The sequence below is a fragment of the Phyllobates terribilis genome, unplaced genomic scaffold, assembly GCF_046119375.1.
Source record: "Phyllobates terribilis strain yellow unplaced genomic scaffold, ASM4611937v1 Scaffold_3__8_contigs__length_932513732, whole genome shotgun sequence".
NCBI lineage: Eukaryota > Metazoa > Chordata > Amphibia > Anura > Dendrobatidae > Phyllobates > Phyllobates terribilis.
The window spans coordinates 423,334,977-423,359,668 of NW_027362763.1; the positions used below are offsets into that span (position 1 = coordinate 423,334,977).

Below are 24,692 nucleotides of genomic sequence, written 5' to 3' on the forward strand. Positions count from 1 at the left end.
GAAACTTCTATTCTTGTACTTGTTATATGGACTACAATTAAAATCAAGAAATACGTTCATTTTGAGTGCCAATTTTTTTCATATATTATACTGTATGTAGGCCTATTATACTGCATGAAGGGCTGTGTGGGGGTCACAGTTGGGGATCATACGGTGTTGGCGTCACCATACTTTGCCTTCGGAGTTGAGGTGGGGTACAGTAGGGCCATTATACTGTGTATGTGGAGGCTAATGTGGAGGAATTCAGCATCGGGGTATCATATGGCATTTGGGGGGCACTTTTGTTGGCATCATACTTTATGGGGGCAATGAAGAGGAATCTAGGAGTTCAGGAGGTGGAAAATTACTATGTAAAGGCTGGAAAGTTATGAGATATGCTCTTCTGCGACCCCTACAATTATTAAATTTTTTAATTATTTTTATTTTTTTGGGGGGGGGCAATTAGGACTTCTGCTATGGGGCCCCATGATTTCTATGTATGCCCCTGTCCCAGGGTACATAACATTGCCAACAGTAATCCAGAAAAGTCCTGTGGACTAGGTGGAATTTTTAAACACAGTCTCTAAGCAGATAGACCAGTTCTGTACAAGTAAAGTAATATAAAAATAAGAAACACAAAAGAAGCAAATAAATGCCTCAGCTAAACTGCTGACAATGTCAAGGGTGTGGTGATAACAATCAACACATACATAGAATTTAGCAATCATTGGTTTTATAGGCGCCTATAGAGATGATTGACAGCCAGCTCACTCTATGGATGAATGGGCAGATATATTAATAACAATCTCATGAAAATGTGACACCAGTGCTAGAAGAACACCCTGTGAACACATAGTCCAGGCTTGAAATTTAAATTTTGCAACCAATGAAAAATGTTGGGCAATTGTAAGGTGACAGTCATAGGTAAGAAATATGTGTGGTAAAATGTCTTCTATTATCTGGCCGAGACAGTCAAAATAATCAACTTTTCTTTAGTCTAGAATTAGATCTGTAATACATTTGGTCAGAAAAAAGCTGATAACATCAACCCTTTCCACCTATTACGGTAGAAGATGGGGGTTGGCCCCTAGTCTACACAATGTTCTTTGATGTTGCAGCATAAACTCTCCTGCTCCTGCAATGTAACAATAGGTTGGGTCCTCTGCTGTCAGAGACAGACAGGGGCCATAAGGAGGAAATAGACTGGTTTCTAACCTCTTCTGTCTTCTCTATTCCAGGCTGCATAGCGTTCAGTGAGAGCTATGGGGTGAATAGAATAGAAGCATCAGAACAGTAGAGTTACCAAGTCCTATCCCACTCGCTCTGCCAGCCACCTATCCCAAGGAACGTGCCCAAATTACAGTGATAATCTGAATTATTAAAAATGGCTGGTCAATAAAGGGTTACAAGGTGACATTTGTTGTGCAACACTTAAATCACAGTGTCACATTGCGACAACGCATCTAATGATTTCCTGTGATGTTGCCCAAGCTTTCTGCCCCCCCCCCGCTGCGAATTGCAGTCCGCAGCCACCCCAGAAAATGGCGCGTTCATAGAAGCGTCATCTTCTGGTGCTGTACCCAACTCATCCAGGGCCCTGGTGCGGTGGCTCACTGGTTAACAAAGGGGTTAGGGCCAGCTTTGTATTATCAGCTGGCTCTAAGCCCGGAATTCATGGGGTCACGCCAATATTAGGCATGACCGCCATGAATTTCTAGTGAAGTATTAAAAAAAAACACAACACAGAAAAAAAAATTTTTTATTCGAAAAAACAAACAAACAACACTTAGAATCTCCATCTTTATTAAAAAAGTAATCTTCTGTCCGACGTAGTCCAATAGAGTCTTCTTCTTTAGCTCAGCTACATCTCTGGTTTTGTGTAATTCCGCTTGTAACCTCTGCCCAATTTTTGTGTGCAGTTGCGTTGCTGTTTGTTAAACACCAAGCATTAGTAGCCTGTAGTGTTATCCTTCCACAAAACAGTAACTGCTACTTGTTCGTCAATATCTGCATCTAAACATCTGCAACCATGTCACAAAAACCACAAAATCCGAAAAAGACTGTTGCGAAGGGACATGGGCGTGGGCTTGTCAGTCGTGCTCAACAAGGCTCTGAGTATGGGAGACAGAGGAAGATTGATGCATCTACTGTATGTTCCTGTCAAAATTTCCTGGTCTGGAACGTAAACGTGTCTTGAAGCCGGAAGAGCAAGACCAGATAATGTCTTGGATGGCTGATAAGACCTCAACGAATTGTTCTAGCAGCACCCAATCTTCATTGAACACACAGTCTCCTGTCGATAGAAAGAACTCTGAGTCATCCAATCTTCATCCTCTTCCTATTTCCTCACCCCGTCAGCAGTCACAGGAAACATTTGACCCCAAGCTTGGCCACTCTGAGGATTTGTTTGGTACATATGATCCTTTGGTTGGTTCTGGCCTCTCAGCCTGCAACATTGACGAGGAAAGTGAGGATGTATTCTCGGCTCATGGCCAAATATTTGAAAAACCACGGCCCGAAGAAAGCCACTTTCAGCCACGTCATATACCACCTGAGGAGGTGGAGACTGATGATGATGAGACACAGTTGTCATCTGGCCAGCCGACTATATCAAACGCACCAAGGGCTACTGGTTTGAGCAGAGTGCTAAGTGTGTCAACTCTTGCCAAGAGCAATCCCTCTGTGCCCCAAATCAAGGCAAGAGTGCGTTCAGCCGCTGTCTGGAAAAATTTTTCGGATACTCCTTCTGAACCAAATGTTGAAATCTGTAGCATCTGCCATACAAAGCCAAGCATAGGCCAGGGCAAAGGCAACCAGAGCACCACGAGTATGCGGAAACACATAGCAGCTAAGCACCCTACTCAGTGGGCAGAACAATAGGGTACAAAATCTGTGCCTTCGGGTCAAAACACTGCCATGTTACCTGTGATGCGTCCTTCCCAATCTGCTGGCCAGGAAGTAGGTGCTGCTCATACTTACTGCTCACAAGCTGCGGTTGTAGAGAGACAGGACACAAGTCCATCCACTTGTTTGTCACAGCCAACCGTCCAGTTCTCCGTGCCCCAGATCTATGAAAGGAAGCGGAAATACCAAGCTTCATACCCACAAGCACAAATACTTAATGCTTACATTGCCAAGTTGCTAGCCGTGGAGATGTTGCCGTTTAGGCTTGTGGGGACACAGTCTTTCCGCGATCTGTTGGCTGTGGCTGCCCCATGATACTCTGTTCCCAGCCGGCACTATTTTTCACGGTGTGCCGTCCCCGCATTACACCAGCACATCTTAAGCAATCTAAAGCGTGCTCTCACCAATGCCATAACCGGGAAAGTCCACCTAACAATGAACACCTGGACAAGTAGCTGTGGACAGGGACGATACATCTCTGTCACGGCACACTGGCTCAACCTGGTGGAGAGTGGGACAACTTCTCAAAGTGGACCATCACATATACTACCCACGCCACGAATAGCGGGCCCAACATCATTCAGGGTGTCCGTCTCATCATATACATCCTGTCCACACTCTTCCTCCTCCGTTTCCTCATCCAATGCTGAAGTTGTGGACATCACGCCCAAGTTGGGAGCTTTGCAGCAGCGCATCAGCCAGGTGACAACACGCTCTGCTCAAGCTGATCTGTTTAGGTCAAACACCGCACACTGAAGCAGAGCTCTGGAAAGGTATAAAGTAACAGACCGATCATTGGCTCTCCCCACTGCAACTCCACCCCGGTTGGTCGTCAGCGATAATGGGCGTAACCTCGTGGCGACTTTAAATCTCAGGAAGCTGGTACACGTGCTATGCATGGCTCACGTGCTGAACCTAGTGGTGCAGAAATTTCTCAAAACCTACCCGGACAATGACGTACCTACTTGACAAGGTGCGCCGGATTTGCGCCCATTTCAGACATTCATCAACAGCTGTTGCCAGTCTTGCAGCGCTTCAAATGCAATTAAATTTGCCCAACCACAGACTCATTTGTGAACTGCCCACATGCTGGAACTCAACATATCATACGTTAGGAAGGATTAGTGAGCAGCAGAGGGCACTTGCAGAATAGCAGCTTAAACATGCCCGTCAGACTGAGACTCAGCCAAGACACATAACAACTGTCGAGTGGGTGTGGATCGCTGACATTTGTGAGGTGCTTGATAACTTTGAGTACTGCACCAAGCTTGTGAGCAGTGATCAGTCTATTATCAGTGTAACGATCCCTATGCTATGTCTGCTGAAAGAATCACTGCAGAATCTAAAAATGGAATCTTTGAGTGCTCAGCAGCTGGGGATGGAGCAAGATTTCACAGTCGCTGATCCTAGCCAGCCCAGCCTATGTCATCAGCCAACATTGGGGGATGAAGATGATGAGGAACACGAGGAGGGAGATGACTTCTTTTTCTGTGGTACCGAAGGAAACCCTCATGCTACCGAGGGTACTCCCAACCCCAGCTTTATGTCTGTCCAGCATGGGTAGGCTGGAGAGGAGGAGGAGGAGAGTCAGTGTGAGGCCACTATGGGTATTGTTCCTCATTCTGGGGACACAGAACATTTGAGTCTTTGCAGCTTGGCACACATTGCAGAATTCATGTGTAACTGTCTGTCCCAAGACCCTCGCGTGATCAACATTTTGAACAGCAACCTGTACTGGTTGGCCACCTTTCTGGACCCATGGTACTAGGACAAATTTCCTTTGCTACTGTTGCAGTCACCAAGGGGCTTTACAATTGAATACTTCAAGAGGGCTGTTGTCGACAATTTGATGACAAGATCACCCTCAGACACTGCTGTTAGCAGAGGTACCAGCTCTTTGCAACAGCAGTCATTCATGGGGAGAGACACGCCCAGCATGTCCAAAAGAGGTGGGGGGAAGATGTCCACAAACTGGGCCATCTTCAATAAACCTTCTCATCAGCAAAGGCTTGGTGGTCCTGTAACCATGTCAAGGAGAGAGAAATTGAACAACATGGTCAACGAGTATGTAAGTGACCATACCTGCTTCCTTACTGACGCTTCTGTTCCGTTTAATTACTGGATATCCAAGCTTCATAGTTGGACAGAGCTCTCCTTATATGCCTTGGAAGTGCTGGCCTACCCTGCTGCTAGTGTGATGTCAGAGCGTGTTTTCAGTGCCGCTGGGGCAATCATCATCGATACACAAACACGGCTGACTACAGAGAATGCAGACAGGCTGACTCTGATAAAATTCAACAAGGGCTGGATTTCACCACAGTTCTTAAGCCCTCCAGAAGACATGATCCAAAGCTAAAGTCACGCAAAATGTTATTTTATGCTACAGTTGTAGACGTCCATCCCAGGGCCGGCTCCAGGTTTTTCTGGGCCCCGGGCGAAAGAGTCTCAGTGGGCCCCTTTAAACATACCACGATTCATGATGCAGAGATACGGCGGAGAAATATATATATATATATATATATATATATATATATATATATATATATATATATATATATATAGTACAATGCAAAGATTTCACTTACATTACATGAGTGATATCTATTGTAAATTCCACAATAGCTCAGAAACCGGTGAATCGCTCCACACAGAATACTGGCCCCCATATAAGGCTCCATACGGAATACTGGCCCCCATATAACGCTTCATACGGAATACTAGCCCCCATATAAGGCTCCATACGGAATACTGGCCCCCATATAAGGCTCCATACGGAATACTGGCCCCCATATAAGGCTCCATACGGAATACTGGCCCCCATATAAGGCTCCATACGGAATACTGGCCCCCATATAAGGCTCCATACGGAATACTGGCCCCATATAAGGCTCCATACGGAATACTGGCCCCCATATAAGGCCCCATACGGAATACTGGCCCCCATATAAGGCTCCATACGGAATACTGGCCCCCATATAAGGCCCCATACGGAATACTGGCCCCCATATAAGGCTCCATACGGAATACTGGCCTCCATATAAGGCTCCATACGGAATACTGGCCCCCATATAAGGCTCCATATGGTATACTGGCCCCCATATAACGCTCCATACAGGATACTGGTCCCCTTATAAAGCTCCATACAGGATACTGGCCCCCATAAAACGCTCCATACAGGATACTGGTCCCCTTATAAAACTCCATACAGGATACTGGCACCCATATAACGCTCCATACAGGATACCGGTCCCCTTATAACGCTCCACACAGGATACCGGTCCCCTTATAACGCTCCATACAGGATACTGGCCCCCATATAATGCTGCATGCAGGCTGTTACCCCCCACATAATGCCCCATACAGGCTGCCCCCCCCCTTATAATGCTCCATGCAGGCTGTTACCCCCCACATAATGCCCCATACAGGCTGCCCCCCCCTTATAATACTCCATGCAGGCTGTTCCCCCCCACATAATGCACTATGCAGGCTGCCTCCCCCCCTTTATAATGCCCCATGCAGGCTGTTCCCCACCTTATAATGCCCCATGCAGGCTGTTCCCCACCTTATAATGCCCCATGCCTCCATACATTAAAAAAAAAAAATCAAATACTCACCTCCCTTCTCCTCACCTGCTACCTGCTGCCCGTTGCTCGGGTCCGAACTCCAGCGTTGTCGGTGTCTTCCCGCTCAGCACTCCCTGTGACGGCTCAGGGGAGGGCGCGGTGTAAAGACGTCACTGCGCCCTCTGACCTGAGACGTCACAGGGAGCGCAGAGCAGGAAGACAGCTGATCTGCGGAGGCACGGGGAGAGGTAAGTATCCGGCTGCCGGGGCCCTGAGCAAGCGGCGGAGAAGGGCGGGCGCTGACACCGCTCTCCTCTGCCCATAGCCCAGCGGGGTGCGCGACCGCCAGTGGGCCCCTCTGCCTGCTCAGGGCCCCGGCATTTGCCCGGGTGCGCCGGGTGCTGACGCCGGCCCTGGTCCATCCCTTTCCATACAAAAACAATTTCCTTAATCTTACACGAGTACCCTACTCCTGCTTCTGCCACATGTTCCTCATGGTCAAAACCCTAGAAACACTGTTCCATTAATTTATATTTCCCATTGGAGGCACTTGTGATGGGACCTCCTTACTTCATCAACCATGATATAGCACCTTGGGCTAATTTTTTGAGGCACCATGCCTATGCCTGCACATTGAGCAGTGGAAGTACTGTGCTAGAAGTCCTAGCTTCATGATTGTCTGGCCCATGAGGCCTGCTTTCTTCATGAACCATCAGACAGCCCCTTGGGCTAATGTTTTGAGGCACCATGCCTATGCCTGCACATTGGGCAGTGGAAGTACTGTACTAGAAGTCCTAGCTTCATGATTGTCTGGCCCATGAGGCCTGCTTCCTTCATCAACCATCAGACAGCCCCTTGGGCTAATGTTTTGAGGCACCATGCCCATGCCTGCACATTGGGCAATGGAAGTACTGTGCTAGAAGTCCTAGCTTCATGATTGTCTGGCCCATGAGGCCTGCTTCCTTCATCAACCATCAGACAGCCCCTTGGGCTAATGTTTTGAGGCACCATGCCTATGCCTGCACATTGGGCAGTGGAAGTACTGTGCTAGAATTCCTAGCTTCATGATTGTCTGGCCAATGAGGCCTGCTTCCTTCATCAAACATCAGACAACCCCTTGGGCTAATTTTTTGAAGCAACATGACTATGCCTGCACATTAGGCTGTTGAAGTACTATGCTAGAAGTCCTAGCTTCATGATTGTCTGGCCCATGAGGCCTGCTTCCTTCATCAACCATCAGACAGCCCTATTTTTTTTACATTTTCACAAACATTTGACGTGGGCTTCGCCATATTTTTGTATGACAGCCAGGTACAGCAGGCAGGTACAGGCTGCCCCCAACTCCCAGCTGCTTAAATGTACATGGCTGATAACAAAAATATTGGGAAGCCCTTTTTTTAATTATGAATTTCATGAAATAATTAAAAAAAATTTGACGTGGGGCTTCGCCCTATTTTTGTATCCAGCCAGGTACAACTAGACAGCTGGGGGCTGGAATCCGCAGGACAGGGTGGCCCAAGCTTTCTGCCCCCCCCGCTGTGAATTGCAGTCCGCAGCCACCCCAGAAAATGGCGTGTTCATAGAAGCGCCATCTTCTGGCACTGTATCCAGCTCATCCAGGGCCCTGGTGCGGTGGCTCACTGGGTAATAAAGGGGTTAGGGCCAGCTTTGTATTATCCGCTGGCCCTAAGCCCGAAATTCATGGGGTCATGCCAATATTAGACATGACCGCCATTAATTTCTAGTAAAGTATTTAAAAAAAACACAATACATAGAAAAAATTTTTTTATTAGAAATAAAACAAAAAAACACTTAGAGACTCCATCTTTATTAAAAAAAATTATCTTCCGTCCGACTTAGTCCAATGGAGTCTTCTTCTTTAGCTCAGCTACATCTCTGGTAGAGATTCTCTACCAGAAATGTAGCTGAGCTGTGCGGCAGTGGGAAAGTTGATGTGAGTTCATGCAGTCAAGCATGAACTCACATGAATCCTCTGAGGGCACCGCGGCTACTTAAAATGAACAGCTGATCAGCATCAGCTGATACCTCAGCTGTTCATTTGAAATAACCGACGGGAAAGCCGGCAGTGAAAAGACTTCACTGCCGGCTTTCCCATTCGGTGCTGCGCTCCCCGCCCCTGATGTATGCTCCCCGCTCCCCCCGCCGCCTCCCATCCCGATCCTAAGTTAGGACCGGGCGGGGAGCGAAGCACCAGGGAGCGGGGAGCGTACATCAGGGAGCGGGGAGCACAGCACCGAACGGGAAAGCCATCGGTGAAGTCTTTTCATTGACGGCTTCCCAGCCCGGGTCCTTCGCACGCCGCTCCCTGGTGCTGCGCTCCCCACCCGGTCCTAACTTAGGATCGGGATGGGAGGCGGCGGGGGAACGGAGAATCGGGATGGGAGGCTGCAGGGAAGCGAGTATGGGGCTGAGTGATTGTTTAAAAGCCGGCGGCTTTTTACCGCCGGCTTTTAAACAATTATGCACCCATTTCAGCCTCTTCCTCAGCCCCAAGACCGCTTTATAGGTTCCAGCAGACAATTACTCGGCTTACTCGCTTTTCCCATTGTCTTACATTGGACTCGCTACTCGTAACGAGTACCCAAGTATTGGGACCTACTCGTTACGAGTATAGCGAGTCTGATTATTTCACTACTCGCTCATCTCTAATGAATAACAATTCACTTCAAATTTACTCAAATAAAAAAATCACAGAAAGCAGGTAATGCTTACCAATAACTGTTCATAATAGGAATGTACTGCCGAATGGACACAATGATAAAAGGTGGAAGCAGCACAGGTGTATAATACTGATGAACAAACACTCACACACACACATGCACACACACACCTATCTATGGGGGTGTTGAGAACTTAGTATTGTAGATGCACATTGATAAGGCTTAAGGTGTCTCTAAAAAAATAGTGCGCAGTGTCTGGCTTACAGCCTATTTGTCATGCCCATGCTATTAGATAAACAGGTTGCCCAGGACTATGTAGGTGCACCCCACAAGTACAGACACCCCAATTGCACCCCCCAAAAAAAAAACTATAGGGTCTGGCTGCATCCTACAAAGATGAGAAAATACTAGAGGAGGTATTACCGGTAGTTTATATTTTGGCCAAAATCGATGTGACTGGCTCCTTGTACAAGTCTTATCCCTGTGCATCTATAATACTAATCAGCCATCCCCCTCATGGATGGTCGGTGTATGAGTGGTTGTTCATCAGTATTTTGCCCCTGTGTTACTTCCCACTTTTCTCTTTTCATCCTGTCGTACTTTAGTATTGCGATCTGGTATTGGTAAGTATAGCGGTTTAGTCTGTGATGGATTTTTTCCCCCATATGATTACCATATGATACATTTATCAGAAATCACATTAAAAAAGGGTCACCGTCTCTTATAATAAAAAAAGAAATTTAGTACTAACAAATGGGATTTCCACAAGCTAAAGGAAGTCTCAGAATTGTTCTAGGAACACGGGATAATACAAACAACACATCTCTCTGATGAGACAGGATGAGATAATTAGGGTGGAGGTCCTTGAACTGCTGACTGAGATAATTAAGAGATGTTGTGAATTCACATTACTTCACTTTTGATATTGGTTTCCTCCATTACTAATTACTAAGGATTTGTGTCTAGAAAAATGCCTTGCATACCATTTTGCTTATCCATGTGATAGGAGTATATTAAGCAGAGTATTTATGATAGTTTTCCAAATATTCCTCTTGTCATAAGTAGCAGCAATAATAATTTCTGGCTCCCACCAATGCACAATAAAACATCTAATAACCAAACTGCATTAGTTGTAAAAAATCTGTCTAAGCTGTTGCTACTGGTGATCACTCATTCACCTCGAATGTAATTGCCACTATGTTGTTAAAAAGGTTGTCTAATGAAAACAAGTTATCACCTATTCACAGGTGAATTGATAACTTGTTGATCAATGAGGTCTGACTTCTGAGACCCGCACAGATTGGGAAAATTTTATCATCGCTAGAATAAATCAGCAGTGTGCACTTTCGACCAGTGCTCCATTATCGGACTGCAGAGAGTGAATGTATGGTGGTTGGGTATCCGACCTGCTGCTCTATTTTGTAATGGGGATATATGTGTTCCATCTGGAACAAAAATTCAATGTTCTGTTGATCGGTACAGGTCAAAGCATACAGTCCCCCACCTCATCAATAAGTTATAACCTATCCTGTGTGTGAACTTGTGTTCAACCACTTTAAGGAGCCTCAGTACAAGTTGTGAGATTAAAAGTTCCTTTTTGCATGTGGGGAAACTGCATCCCTTTCCTTAGACAACAACAATTTACACACCCCCCTTCCTCAGCCATAAAATAAAACTAAAGGCATCAAAAATAAAAGGTGTCGCAGAGTACATCTTCTTACAGTCACCACTGTACTTACGAGAGCTTCAATCAGCAAGATATCTTGAGTAAACAGTATTTACTTCATACTGGTTAAACATGAGATACAATTCAGTGTCACACAGTCCGTGTGCTGCTGACATAACACATTCAGGAAAAAAAGAAAACAAACACAGGAAGTAAAAACAACCAACAATTGAGAGCTTTCCTCCCACCATACAGCAAGCATATAACTTTACACACTATCGTCATCTGCTGTCTGGTTAGTATCAAGTCCTCCTTTCACTTATAATAAGTCCTAATCTGTTGCATATGCCAACACCCTTTCTCAACAGTAAGGACTTATTCAATCAAACCCAACTTTTTTATTAGTCTCTGGTGTTTATCAGCATTCAACGCCTTCGTGAAGATGTCTGCTGTCATTTCTTCAGTAGGACAATACTCTAACTTCAAGACTCCTTGTTCCTGATGATCTCTCAAGAAATGATATTTCACATCAATATGCTTGGTTCTTGGATTGACTCTTTCCATCTGAGCAAGAACAAGACATCCTTGATTGTCCTCTTTCAGTTTTGTTGGTTCCAACTGTGGTTGTCCTAATTCTGTCAACTATTGTCTTAACCACAGTACTTCTTGACTCGCATGTGCTGCGGCAACATATTCTGCTTCTGTTGAAGACAGTGTCACAATTGACTGTTTCTTACTTGTCCAACTTATTGGTCCACCTGAGAGAAAAAAAAATATGTCCACTGGTAGATCTTCTGTCAGTTGGATCTCCAGCCCAATATGCATCAACATATCCTGTTAAAATGCAAATATCACTTGTGGGTAATTTCAGCTTAACATTGCTAGTTCCTTTCAAATAACGCATTACTCTCTTCACGGCATTCCAATCAGCTTTATTTGGTTTTGATACCTTTCTACTCAGGATTCCTACTGCTGCTGCAATGTCTGGTCTTGTAACGGTCGCTAGATACAGTAGTTTTCCTATTGCTATTCTTCATTATTTGGTAGAATATTTTTTTCACTGTTCATCTCTTTGAGATAATTAGTTTCCATTGGAGACTTTACTGTTTTTGCATCCTTTAATCCAAATTTTTCTGTTATGTCTTGAATCATGTGATTTTGATTCAGTAGGAAACTTCCGTCTTCTTCTCTTTCTACCTGTATCCCTAGGTACTGTTTCACATTTCCCAAGTCTTTGATTTTGAAATGTTGCTTCAGGATTTTTATAATGTTTTCTTTATCCCTTTCTTGTTTAAAAAAATCAAAATGTCGTCTACATATATGAGTACATAAATCCATCTATTAATCAGCCTTTTTGTGTACAAGCATGGATCAGCTTTGCTTCTTTGAAATTTTTCATTTGTAAGTACTTCCGTGATTTTGTCATTCCACGCTTTAGCTGCTTGCTTTAAACCATATATGCTTTTCAGTAGTTTGCAAACTTTGTTTGGATTTCTTTCATCTTTGAATCCTGGAGGTTGTTCCATGTAAATGTCTTCTGTTAAATCTCCATTCAGAAAAGCTGTCTTTACATCCAGATCTCTCAGTTCCAGCTGTTTCTTTGCTGCAACTGTAAGTAAAGTTCTTATTGTAGTGTGTTAGACAACTGGAGCAAATGTCTCATCATAGTCTTCTCCATATTTTTGAGAATACCCTTTAGCTACGAGTCTTGCTCGGAATCTTTCAGCTGTGCCATTTGTTTGGTATTTTACTTTAAAAATCCATTTACATCCTATGGCTTTTCTTACTTCTGGCAAATCTGTTAGCGTCCATGTATTTGAATCATGCATGGATTTAATTTCTGTTTCTGTTGCTTCTATCCATTTATTAGCTTCTTCTTCAGGAAGTTTAGATATGTCTTCCCAAGAGGTAGGCTCATAGATTTTTCTTATGCTTGTCTTGTATGAGAGACGTTTTGGTGGTTTTCCTTTGTTCTCTCTCATTGAACGTCTTGGTTCTGTGTCTCTTTGTAGTTGTGATTCTTCACTTTCAGTATTTTGTTCTTCATTGATTTCTACTTCTTTCTCATCAGATATTTCTTCACTTATGTCACTATTGTTTTTCTCATTTTTTGTTTCAACTGAAATCATAATGTCTTCATTTAAATCTTCAATGAATGTCACACTGTTACTCACCGTAACTCTGTCTGTTTTGGGATCTAGGATTCTATATCCTTTGCAATTTTCACTATATCCAACGAATATTCCTTCCATGGATCTGTTTTGAAGTTTGGAACGTTTCTCTGTTGGAATGAATATAAAAACTTTACATCCAAAAACTTTTAAATGATTGACACTTGGTTTCATACCTTGCCACAGTTCATACGGAGTTTTCATCAGTTTTCCAGAAAAAAGTCGGTTCTGTAGATATGTAGCTGTCATTGCTGCCTCACCCCAATATTTCTCTGGTAGTTTGGAATCTGTCAGCATACATCTTATCATTTCTGTTAGAGTTCTGTTTTTCCTTTCTGCTATTCCATTTTGTTCAGGTGTGTATGGAACAGTTTTTTGGTGTTCTATTCCATTTTGTCTTAAGTAGTCTTCTATTCTGTGACCTGTAAATTCACCTCCATTATCACTTCTGATGACAATTGGCTTCCTTTGAAATTTGTTACTTGATCTTGTTACATAGTCTACAGTCATAGCCAAAAGTTTTGAGAATGACACCAAAATTATATTTTCACATGATCTGCTGGCCTCTGGTTTTTATTAGTGTTTGTCTGATGTTTATATCACATACAGAAATATAATTGCAATCATATTATGAGTACCAATAGGTTATATTGACAGTTAGAATGAGTTAATGCAGCAAGTCAATATTTGCAGTGTTGCCCCTTCTTCTTCAAGACCTCTGTAATTCTCCCTGGCATGCTCTCAGTCAACTTTTGGACCAAATCCTGACTGATAGCAGTCCATTCTTGCATAATCAATGCTTGCATTTTGCCAGAATTTGTTGGTTTTTGTTTGTCCACCCGTCTCTTGATGATTGACCACAAGTTCTCAATGGGATTAAGATCTAGGGAGTTTCCAGGCCATGGACCCAAAATCTCTATGTTTTGTTCCATGAGCCATTTAGTTATCACCTTTGCTTTATGGCAAGGTGCTCCATCATGCTGGAAAAGGCATTGTTGGGCGCCAAACTGCTCTTGGACAGTTGGGAGAAGTTGCTCTTGGAGGACATTCTGGTACCATTCTTTATTCATGGCTGTGTTTTTAGGCAAGACAGTGAGTGAGCCGATTCACTTGGCTGAGAAGCAACCCCACACATGAATGGTTTCAGAATGCTTTACAGTTGGCATGAGACAAGACTGGTGGTAGCGCTCACCTCTTCTTCTCCGAATAAGCTGTTTTCCAGATGTCCCAAACAATCGAAAAGGGGATTCATCAGATAAAATGACTTTGCCCCAGTCCTCAGCAGTCCACTCCCTGTACCTTTTGCAGAATATCAGTCGGTCCCTGATGTTTTTTCTGGAGAGAAGTGGCTTCTTTGCTGCCCTCCTTGAAACCAGCCCTTGCTCAAAGAGTCTCTACCTCACAGTGCGTGCAGAAGCACTCACACCAGCCTGCTGCCATTCCTGAGCAAGCTCGGCACTGCTGGTAGTCCGATTGCGCAGCTGAAACAGTTTTAAGATACGGTCCTGGCGCTTGCTTGTCTTTCTTGGGCTCCCTGGAGCCTTTTTGACAACAATGGAAGCTCTCTCCTTGAAGTTCTTGATGATGCGATAGATTGTTGACTAAGGTGCAATGTTTGTAGCTGCGATACTCTTCCCTGTTAGGCCATTTTTGTGCAGTGCAATGATGGCTGCACGTGTTTCTTTAGAGATAACCATGGTTGACTGAAGAGAAACAATGATACCAAGAACCAGCCTCCTTTTAAAGTGTCCAGTGATGTCATTCTTACTTAATCTTGACTGATTGATCGCCAGCCCTGTCCTCATCAACACCCACACCTGTGTTAATGGATCATTCACTAAAACAATGTTAGCTGCTCCTTTTAAGGCAGGACTGCAATGATGTTGAAATGTGTTTTGGGGGTTAAAGTTCATTTTCTGGGCAAATATTGACTTTGCAAGTACAATAATTGCTGTTAAGCTGATCACTCTTTGACATTCAGGAGTATATGCAAATTGCCATTACAAAAAATGAAGCAGTAAACTTTGGAAAAATTACTATTTGTCTCATTCTCAATACTTTTGGCCATGACTGTACAAGTTTATCAAAAACTTCACTTTTGTTCTTAATTAAGTATGTGACTGTGTATCTTGAGTCATCGTATATAGAAGTCAACATGTATCTATTGCCTCCTGATGTAGTCACTTTCATGGGTCTACATACGTTAGTATGCACCAAATCAAGTGGTCTTTCGCTTTTCATTTCACTTTCTTTTGGAATAGATATCCTTGTGGCTTTGGATTTTATACAACATTCACATCTTACAGTAATTGAGCAATCTGATATCTTTAAATCTTGTGTCAATTCTTTTCTCTGTAGTTCCCTTATACTGTCAGGGTGTCTATGTCCTAGATGTCTATGCCACATGTGAATACAGTTTTTGTGATCATGTGTACATACCTTCATCTGTTCCTTTGGTGTGTCAAAATGATATAATTGTTCATCTGCATTGACTTTGGTTATCACCTTGTTTCCTGCAATAATTGCACACTCATTGTCTTTGAATTTTACTGTAAGTCCTTTTGCTGTTAAACGTTTCACAGATAATAATCCGCCTTCCAATTTTGGAACATACAACACATCCTGTACAAGTATCTTTGAATCTTGTCCAAACTTGTTTGAACAATTTAGCATACCTTGTCCGATACCTTCTGCGGTTATTTTGCTTCCATCTGCAATATAAATGGCTTCTTTCTTATCTAAATCAAGATCAGTAAAGAAATTCTTGTCACTTGTCATATGACTCGTTGCTCCTGAATCAATAAACCAACCAAGTGATGATTTCTTGTCTGCTACTTTAAATGTGCCATTCCAATTATTCTCACATGAATCAGAAATTGTGTTTTTTACTTTCTGTGTATGCTTTTCATGTTGTAATTTTTGTTATTCTGCTTTCCATATGGTACAGTCTTTCTTTAAATGACCTTTTTTCTTACATCTGAAGCATTCTCTTGTCTCTTTATTATAGGGTTTTTTAAATTCTGTAGCTTTAAGAGCGTTTTCACTGTCCTTTTCAGTAGAAGAATCATTTCTTTGTTCTTTTCTTCTCTGATATTCATCTATTAGTCTTGTTTTCACAAAATCTAATGTAATGTCAGTTTCTGGTCTCGTCTCAAGGGCATTTATCAAGGCTGTATACGAATCTGGTAAACTGCACAATAATATAGCTGCTACATGACTATCTTTAATGTCTTCACCAATAGATCTTAGCTGTGATATCACTTCCATCATTGAGAATATGTGCTTCTGCATGTCGTCATTTGCACTCAATCTCATACTGTAAAGCTTTCCTATTAAAAAATAACTTGTGATTCAAGCTAGGTCTTTCATACAGTTTTCTTAATTCTTCCCACATTCCTTTAGCTATTTCTTCATTTCTTATATGTATTAATTGAGAATCATCCACTAATAAGCTAATGGTGGCTCTCGCTTGTCTATTCTTCTTATCCCATGTCTGATTATCTTGATCTGGTCTTTCTGTAACAATTACTTCCCATAAATCATCCTTAGATAACAACATCTCTACTTTGAATTTCCATAACTGATAATTTTCACTATGCAGTTTAGCTACTGTGAATTTCAGTTCTATGTTACTCATCATCTTTATATAGTCTTACTTGTTTAGAGAGTTATACTGAAGATATTCTCCTGTTTTTTTCTTCTTGCTGATAGTTCCTGTATGTCCTGCTTGTGTTGAATTCTCTGTAATTATATCCAGCTCCTGGGATCATGAATTTCTCTGTCACTCTGTATCTGGATTTATTTCCTTCTGTTTACAGAGCTTATCTGTGTTCTCCGTTATCTGGGGTTATAAACCAGGATCCTCTTGTAGTGCAGGCCTGTAGTGTCTGGGTTTTAGTGTCTGGGTTCCGGCCTGGGCCCATAACCTGTCGCAGAGTGCATCTTCTTACAGTCACCACTGTACTTACGAGAGCTTCAGTCAGCAAGGTATCTTGAGTAAACAGTATTTACTTCATACTGGTTAAACATGAGATACAATTCAGTGTCACACAGTTCGTGTGCTGCTGACATAACACATTCAGGAAAAAAAAGAAAACAAACACAGGAAGTAAAAACAACCAACAATTGAGAGCTTTCCTCCCACCATACAGCAAGCATATAACTTTACACACTATCGCCATCTGCTGTCTGGTTAGTATAAAGTCCTCCTTTCACTTATAATAAGTCCTGATCTGTTGCATATGCCAACAAAAGGCACATTTTCCTTTCTTCAAATATTGTAGATGTTACATGCAGTCCTATGTAACACTACAGATAACACTCCAGGGGCAGACATATCATTGGTGCAGCCTGTGCAACCGCACAGGGACCCATGAGGTAAGGAGACACATTTCCACCTCTAAAGCAGGTAAAATTTTGTATTATGATGAGCTATTGGACTGCAAAGAGCCTGTACATTGTTCTTTCACAGGGGCCCTTTTCGGTCTGTGTCCACCAGTGTAACACAGTGATAATTCTCTGAGTACAGATGTTATCTGCAGTCCTATGTAACACTACAGATAATAGAGTAATAATTCTGAGTGCAGATGTTGCCTGCAGTCCCATGTAACACCACAGATAACACACAATGATAATTCTCTGAGTAGAGATTTTACCTGCAGTTCTATGTAACACCACAGAGGAGTTTTGAACATTACTACAGGGAATTATCAGAGAATGCATAACGCAAGGAGTTTTGGACATTTCTATAGTGGATCCTCAGGTTGCTACCCCAGGAATAGTCCCACTTATCAATAGCTGGTGTGTAGAATCATAGAATCATAGAATGGTAGAGTTGGAAGGGACCTCCTGGGTCATCTGGTCCAACCCCCTGCTCAAAGCAGGATTCACTAGATCATCTCAGACAGATGTCTGTCCAGCCTCTGTTTGAAGACGTCCATTGAAGGGGAACTCACCACCTCTCGTGGCAGCCTGTTCCACTCATTAATCACCCTAACTGTCAAAAAGTTTTTTCTAATATCTAATCTGTGTCTCCTCCCATTTAGTTTCATCCCATTACTTCTAGTCTTTCCTTGTGCAAATGAGAATAAAGATGATCCTTCTACAATGTGACAGCCCTTGACATATTTGTAGACAGTTATTAAGTCTCCTCTCAGTCTTCTTTTTTGCAAGCTAAACATTCCCAAATCCTGCAACCGTTCCTCATAGGACATGGTTTTCAGACCAGTCACCATTCTGGTCGCTCTTCTCTGAACTTGCTCCAGTTTGTCTATGTCTTTTTTAAAATGTGGTGCCCAAAACTGTACACAGTATTCCAGATGAGGTCTGACCAAAGAGGAGAAAAGACCGATAATGACTTCACGTGATCTAGACTGTATGCTTCTGTTAGATCACGTGAAGTCATTATCGGTCTTGTAGATAAATAGAAAACCCCAATATGCAGTACCAAGCAGTGAGCAAAAATTGTAGTCAGATGGGCATAGGTAGAGTTCAGTCCTGCGGACAAGACGCGCAGAGGTCAAGATAGGCAGCAAACAATATGATATAGTTGATACAATCCAAGTCAAAGCCAATCAATACAAACAGATTACATCTGTAGAGTACAGGAACCAAAATGGCCTTATTTCTTTGGCACTGGGTGAAGAGAGAAGCATCCCGTCAAGCCAATACTACTCCTTTATTGGTGTAGCTGGTGTTACATGCACGCTGCTAGGTTCAGATAGGGGCAAGACAGGTTACATGAATTCTTTGGAATCCTGGGGGAACCGTTACTCAGGGCGACAATAGACTGTTATGATCTGCAACATGTACTAAGGAAAGATAGGGGAATGCTGTCCCTACAATAAGACTAAGCTGAATCCCTACGATGTAGCGGGCTGACTGTTCCTAGTAAACAGACCCGCCTTAGTCCTCGGCTAGTCTGAACGAAGACCTATAGAATTAAGGGAGGGGTCCCTAAAAGAACTAAGGACTGGGACAAAAAATGGGACACCTCCTAAACAGAGAAGTTGTTGCAGAACACAAAAAGACAAACTGACAAAAATGTACTAGAGGTCCCAGAGGACCAAGCGAACTAGACAGAGAAAGGCACCGAAGCACCAGGCTAGAGAAACAGTCAAACACTGAAGTCCAGCACAGCCAGAAGGGCGGAGCTGGAATATAAAGGCAGATGGTCACGTGACCGCAAAACACAAGATAGAAAAAACAAACAGGAGGGTTCTAACAGTACCCACTCTTTTATGAGGATCCTCCGGATCCTCCAGGCCCAGGCCTATCCGGAAACCTCCTGTGGAAAGCTTTAACAAGCCTAGGAGCAGAGACATCATCCGTCCTTACCCAGGAGTTGTCTTCGGGACCGAAACCCTTCCAGGAGACAAGATACTGTAATCTCCCTCAATGCCATCTAGAATTCAAGATACGAGAAATTTCATATTCGCCGTCTTCCACCACAGGAGGAACTGTGACAGTGGCGTCCATATCAGATACATCAGCCTTTTTCAACAAGGAAACATGAAACACAGGATTAATCTTCCAGGAAGTAGGGACATCCAACCTAACAGCAGACGGGTTAACAACCTGAAGCACTTTAAATGGACCCACAAACTTAGGACCCAGTTTTTTAGAGGGAATCCTCAACAGCAGGCTCTTCGAGGACAACCAAACCATGTCACCCACAGTAAACAAAACCTCTTTACGTTTCCTGTCAAAATACTTCTTGGACTTCTTCTTAGCCTCTTGAAGGTTGCAACGTACATTAGTCCAAACTCTCTCCAAATCACCGGAAAAATTCTCCTCCTCCGGCACCGCCGACCCCAATTTGGAGAACGAACCAAAAGACGGATGTCTCCCAGTACAACAAAAAAAAGGAGAACACCCAGCAAAGGAGGATGTATGATTGTTAAGAGCAAATTCTGCGAGAGGCAGAAACTCAGACCACACCTCTTGATTGCCCGCCACAAAACAACGCAAAAACTGTTCAACATCCTGGTTCTTTCTTTAGGTCTGTCCATTAGACTCAGGATGATAACCAGACGAAAATGACAAATGGACTCCCAACCTGTCTCAAAAAGCACGCCAAAAGCGAGCCACAAACTGAGGTCCTCTATCAGAAACAATATCCGTGGGAATGCCATGGAGCAATCTCCTTAACAAATGCCTTAGCGAGTGTCTTGACACAGGGCAACTTAATGAATGGAACCAAATGACACATCTTACTAAAACAGTCCACGACCACCCAGATGACAGTAAAACCCTCGGATACAGGAATATCAGCAATAAAATCCATTGTGAGATGCGTCCAAGGCACACCAGGAACCTCCAGAGGGCAAAGCAACACCGCAGCAGGAGTATGTGAAGCCTTTGACCTAGCATACACAGTACACTGACGCACCCACTTGATGACTTCCTTCTGCCATCCAGGCCACCAAAAACTGCGACTGAAAAGTCTCTTAGTCTCCAAAATTCCTGGATGACCTGCCAACCGAGACTCATGACACTCCACAAACAAATCTCTCCTAAAGGCTCTAGGCACGAACAACCTCCCATGGGGAGTGTTAGATGGAGCATCATCTTGAGCTTTCAGAATCCCATTCTCCAAAACTGAGTTCAAAGCCGCCACCACAACTCCTTTCTGTAAAATGCTCTTCTCCTCCTCGGCACCGACCGTAGGAGAGAAGCTGCGAGATAAAGCATCGGCTTTAACATTCTTAGTACCAGGGATATAGGTAACAGAAAAATGAATCCGAGAAAAAAAAAGTGCCCACCTAGCTTGACGAGCATTCAAGCGCTTGGCAGCATCCAGATAGATCAAATTCTTATGATCTGTGAAAACCTGAATAGGAAATCTAGCACCTTCCAAAAAATGACGCCAATGTTCAAACACAAGTTTAATAGCGAGCAACTCCCGATTTCCAACATTATAATTCAGTTCGGTTTATGGAATTTTTTTTTAAAAGAAGGCACAAGCCTTTTTTGGTCGAGGTCGATGCTTCATTGGTGGGGGTCGGAGCAGTTTTGTCTCAGGAGAATGAGGGTGGAGTACCCTCATTCTCCTGAGACAAAACTGCTCCGACCCCCACCAATGAAGCATCGACCTCGACCAAAAAAGGCTTGGTCTCATCAGGCTGCATAAGGATAGGGGTAGAACTGAACCTCTCTTTGAGATACTCAAACGCTTCAATGGCCTCAGTAGTCCACTGGGCCGTATTCGCACCTTTTCTGGTGAGATCGGTTAGAGGTTTAACAATTACAGAAAAATTCTTAATGAATTTCCTGTAATAATTGGCAAAACCCAAAAATCTCTGTATAGATTTCAAAACAATAGGCCTAGGCCATTCCTGCACAGCCTGAACCTTCACAGGGTCCATCTCAAAGCCCTTGCTGAAAACAATGTAGCCCAAAAAACTAATTTTATGCACAGCGAACTCACATTTCCCTTGCTTAGCAAAGAGTGAATTATCACTCAATAACTGCAAAACTTCACGTACACTCTGCCAGTGGGACTCTAGATCTGGTGAATAAATCAAAATGTCATCCAAATACACAACCACATTCTTACCAATCAAAGGTTTCAGGATGTCATTAATAAGGTTCTGAAAAAATGCAGGTGCATTGGTAAGATCAAAAGGCATCACCAGATTCTCAAAATGACCTACCGGAATGTTAAAAGCTGTTTTCCATTCATCACCCTCTTTCACTCGTAACAAATTGTATGCCCCCCGGAGATCAATTTTGGAGAACCACTTGGCTCCCACTAACTGGTTAAACAAGTCAGGAATTAACGGCAATGGGTAGGAATTGTGTACTGTAATCTTATTTCACGAAAATCCAGACATGGACGTAAACCGCCGTCCTTTTTTTTAACAAAGAAGAATCCAACTGCCACAGGCGACTTAGAAGGTCTAATGTGACCAGCAGCCAGGCTAGTCTCTATGTACTCCTCCAAGGCCTTTCTTTCAGGGATAGTCAGATTAAACAAGCGACTTTTGGGAAGAGTAGCTCCCGGAACAAACTCAATGGCGCAATCATAATCCCTATGAGGAGGTAAAACTTGCGACTCCTCCTCCGAAAAAAACCTCCAAAAATCTTGAATAGGTACCGGTAATTCCCCTTTTTCCACAGCCGCAATGCGACCATTACAACATTTATCATAGCACTTCGGACTCCAAGACTTAATCACATTAGTAGACCAGTCCAATAAAGGATTGTGCAGTTTTAGTCAAGGTAATCCTAGAACAACTGGACAAGGCAAATTATCCAAAACAACCAAGTCCAAAATTTCTTGGTGAACTCCATTGATTGTGAGGGGAAATGCAGCAACCTTGTGAGTAATACATTTCAGTGTTATCAATTGCAACAAGCATGCCTGCGCTCTGCAGTGTCTATGAAGGATGGCATGCTGGATGGCAGCGCTCAGCTGTGATCCAGCCTGTCATCTCAATGCCATCCCAGCGTGGGAGAATTCTCCTGCTCAAGCGCTGAGCGCTGAGAATTTTCCCACCCTGTCAGTGACGTGCATGAGGTGAGCTGAGTTCATTGGACATGAGCTCACCTCAAGCATGTCACTGACAGCGTGGGAAAATTCTCCTGCACTCACCGTATGCGCAGGAGAATTTTCCCACGCTGTCAGTGACGTGCATGAGGTGAGCTGAGTTCATTGGACATGACCTCGGCTCATCTTTATGCCGTCACAGCGAGACACTGAGGAGCAAAAGCATGCCTGCGCTTCTCAGTCTCTGCGGCATGGCAAGCTGGATGGCAGCGTTCTGCTGTGGTCCAGCCTGTCATGTGAATGTAGCAGAGCTGAAGCTGTCGTGGGAACCATGGAAAGGTAAGGATGATGTTGGTTTATTATTTTACGTTTATTGCAGGAGATCGTTGGCTTCAGCTGCAATGGGCGTGATGGTAAGTATGGTTTAATTTAGAACAATAAAGAGTTGTGTCTTTATTTCAATTAAAGGACTTTATTCTTAGTGTTTGTGTTTTTTTTTTTACTTTGACTATGGGGTTAGTAATGGGGGTGTCTTATAGATGCCTCTCCATTACTAACCTGGGCTTGATGTCAGCTGGCATTATAAGCTGACATCAACCCCAGCCCTATTACCCCACTGCCACCGCTACAGGGTAGTGGGAAGAGCAAGGCTAAGTGCCAGAATTGGCGCATCCAATGGATGCGCCATTTCTGGGGTGGCTGACGGCTGGTGTTTCTAGCCTGGGAGGGGGCTAATATTCATGGCACCCTTCCTGGGCTATTAATATCAGCCCCCAGCTGTCTGCCTAGCCTTTGCTAGCTATTGAAATAGGGGGTACCCCACGTCATTTTTTGGGGGGTCCCTCATTTTAATAGCTAGTAAAGGCTAGGTATTCAGCTGGGGGCTGATATTAGTAGCCTGGGAAGCTCCGTGGCTACTACCCCCTTCCCAGGCTTCAAACATCTGCCCCAGTCGTCTGCTTAACCTCCGCTAGAGACTAAAATTACTGGGAACCCCACGCCAATTTTTTTTTTAATAAATCCTTTATTTTAACCCTAAATGACAAGTACAGCAATCAACACTATCACTGTACTTATTATATATGTGGCTGACATGTTTCTATCTATCTATTCTATTTGTGATGCTCTACTCTTTCTGTTATAAATTGTCGGGTACCGATGCTGAATTGCCGGCCGGCTTTTTTAAAGAGATGGTGCATGAAAACACTAATATTTTTTTTAATAAATCCTTTAACACTAAATGACAAGTACAGTAACCAACACTGTCACTGTACTTCTTATATATGTGACTGACATGTTTCTATCTATCTAATCTATGTGTGATACTCTATTCTTTCGGTTCTAAATTGTCGGGTACCGGTGTATGCCGCTGCTGAATTGCCGGCTTTTCATGTTTCACTGTGAGCACTGTTCCCATCAATTTGGGCAACCACTGTAATGCCACAACCACTATGGCTGTGGCATTACAGTGAGTGTCAGACAATCCCTGCATGATTGGTGCTCTAAATAGCGCCAGACATGCAGGACACGCTTTTGGTGCACGAACAGTTATCGAACATAACCTCGAACAGCCGAATTTTTTGCAAATCGTTCGCGTTCGTCGAACGACTCGAACACCGTCCAAAACAGCTCGAATTTGAGATTGGCGAACAGTTCTAGTCGAACACCGCTCATCTCTATTAATGAATACAGCATTCTTTACAGAGATGGAGGAGGGGGGGAGGGTTTGCTGAGGGAGATGATCCCTGTGACACCATTTCTCTGCTCTGCTAAAACACTCCCCTTCTCCTGTGACTGTGATAACCCCTCTAATTAATTAACACAATTAAAACAATCAGCATCTCTTCAGCTGGAGCTTTTTGTATGTCTTCAACCATCTCTCTCTCTCTCTCTCTCTCTCTCTCTCTATGCTTTAACAGTTCTTTGTTTCTACAAAGTCTTTTAAGGAAAATCAAAGCATGAAAACAAGTCTTTCCAGTAGGCAACATCTTCCATACTGAATCTCAGTGGTGAATACCACTTAAGTAGGCTTACCTAGTCCACAGGCAGAGATACCAGTTTCCAGTCGATAGTCCTTGGCACTTGACTCGGTTCACCAAGTGTCTCATACGTCAGCATCACGGGTCTCCTCACTTCTCGAGTCAACATTCTCCTGGTGGGTTGTTCCTCAGAGACCACGGGTTCTTCGGTCACAAAAGTTTCTTCCGCCGCACTCATTTCCCATGCTTCCTCAGATGC

At 43.5% G+C, this 24,692-nt stretch overlaps 1 long non-coding RNA gene across 1 annotated transcript in view; it reads left to right on the plus strand.

The window, feature by feature from the left end:
* LOC141258151 (uncharacterized) overlaps window positions 1–24,692 on the plus strand; it is a 125,252-nt gene that overhangs the window by 9,194 nt on the left and 91,366 nt on the right. The window lies entirely within an intron of this gene.